Genomic DNA, 1849 nt, shown 5'->3' with positions numbered 1-1849 from the left:
TGATTGGTTCACTAATTTTATTTGGTATGCTGATTAGAAGAAGTAACTTTAATTGATTATATCTACGATAAAATTGATCAATACTTAATGTTGAATTTATAGAAGTAAAATCAAATAACTCTTTATGTTGGAGTTACGGTGAGTTTATTTATTTTGAGAAGTTGTTAATAATGAATACTATTATTTAGCGATGCATTTAGATTATATTAGATGATCATGTAGTGTTAAATCTCATTTTTATTTTATATACTCATGTGGACGAATTCTAAAGGAGCTCGATCCCACAAATATTCGAACAAGTTATTCAGTAAGATCAATTTATATTTGGGAACCTAAAGAAGTAATGCACTCTCAGTTTTAGACTTTGTTATAATTGACCCTAAGGGTAAGGATGATGAACCTTAGGGCAACCCCATTGGGGGTTATATTTTTGGAGCTCTTAAAATTTTTTAATTACTATATTATGTATTTTTGGTAGAATAAGAATTTTGAGATTCCTACGTGGGTTATAATTTTGGGTCTCTTAATTTAAATTATATTTTTTTAAAAATTGTGAAAACCAGAGACAAAAGAAACAAAATATGAAACAGAATTAGAACTGTAATCTGCAACTAGAAAAATGACTCATTGTTGATGCAGGTGCATCTGCGAAGAGGTATGTCAAGATGAAACCAACAAAAGATGGAAGAATATATACATCACAAGCAGCCGAGAGAATTTTGTTAAGCATCTATCCACTAAAGCAATCTAAAGGAAAACCTTAATCAAGTTAAATTAACATTTTTGCAAATACCATATTCTCGGGCTGAAGACTCCACCAAACCCACTCTGCCTACTAGTGTCAACAACTGCAATCAAGTTTTCATCTTTGCGCCACATCAAACTGATCCAGATAACTAAAGAGAAGAGGGTTTGCATCAACTTCCTAAATACTCAGTTTAAGTTCTTAATGATAATAAACTAGGGATGGTATTTCAATACCCAAAGATTGGCTGCCCAGATTTTATCACTCTAGGCACTCCATACCCAAAGATTGGCTGCACACAAAGATAAAAAAAGCACAATTTAACAACAGTCAACACAAGAGACACAAATTTTTCTCCAGAGTCTTCAAGAACACCAATCTAAAATATAAGACCGTTTATGTATAACATTCAGTTATCTAGTTTGTTGACTATAAAGATGCATCCATATATAAGTTATAGAAACGATCCGTCGAGAATTGTTCATGCTTGAAAACCTAACATCGAGAATTGTTGACTATAAAAATGCAATCTCAAAGGCTTCTCGCAACCTTTACTGTGTTCATGAACTGAAACCTAACATCCTGTAACCCAAAAACACCAACCCTAAATAAACCCCACAACCCTAGAGATTCGCGAGTCCGAGTTCGAGAGAGAGAGAGTCTCTCGGGAGAGGAAGACGAAAAGAAAAAAAAATCAATCGCTCAAACAAAAAAAATTCTCAATTAAATGGTTTACCCAATAATTAGCTAGACACGTCACAACTCTTATAAGCATATTGGGGTTACTAAATAAGATGACCTCTTGTTTTTTTTCCTCTTTCTGATTTTTTTTCTTTTCTGCTTTTCTCCTACAACCCTACTTTAAAACCTCCGTTGGAGAAGGCCTTATACCCTACTATTTAGTATTTTCTAATCCGGCTTGGTTTGAATAAAAGTCGTTCAATAATGATTAGATAAGGACAGTTAATGGACTTGGCCTATTTAGAAGCTCACCACATACCCCATGTAAACCCATACGTAAAACAAAATTAATTAATTAAGTGATACACTGTTTTGTTCTCTTTATGTATTTTGGCATTGTTTGCGACAAAATCTAATTGAAAA

General features: G+C 33.0%; 1 long non-coding RNA gene across 1 annotated transcript; it reads right to left on the bottom strand.

Annotated features, from left to right (window-relative positions):
* Positions 1–512: 512 nt before the first annotated feature.
* On the bottom strand, positions 513–1483 carry LOC147925558 (uncharacterized). The gene is made up of 2 exons (XR_015583528.1): positions 982–1483; positions 513–896 (listed from the first exon to the last, which is right to left on the bottom strand). It is a non-coding gene; the product is annotated as an uncharacterized LOC147925558 (long non-coding RNA).
* Between the last annotated feature and the right edge of the window lie 366 nt (positions 1484–1849).

Source organism: Camelina sativa, chromosome 16, assembly GCF_030686135.1.
Source record: "Camelina sativa cultivar CO46 ecotype springtype chromosome 16, ASM3068613v1".
NCBI classification, from domain to species: Eukaryota; Viridiplantae; Streptophyta; class Magnoliopsida; order Brassicales; family Brassicaceae; genus Camelina; species Camelina sativa.
The sequence above is the reverse complement of the archived record's forward strand: the minus strand, read 5'-3'. Positions and strand labels throughout refer to the sequence as shown.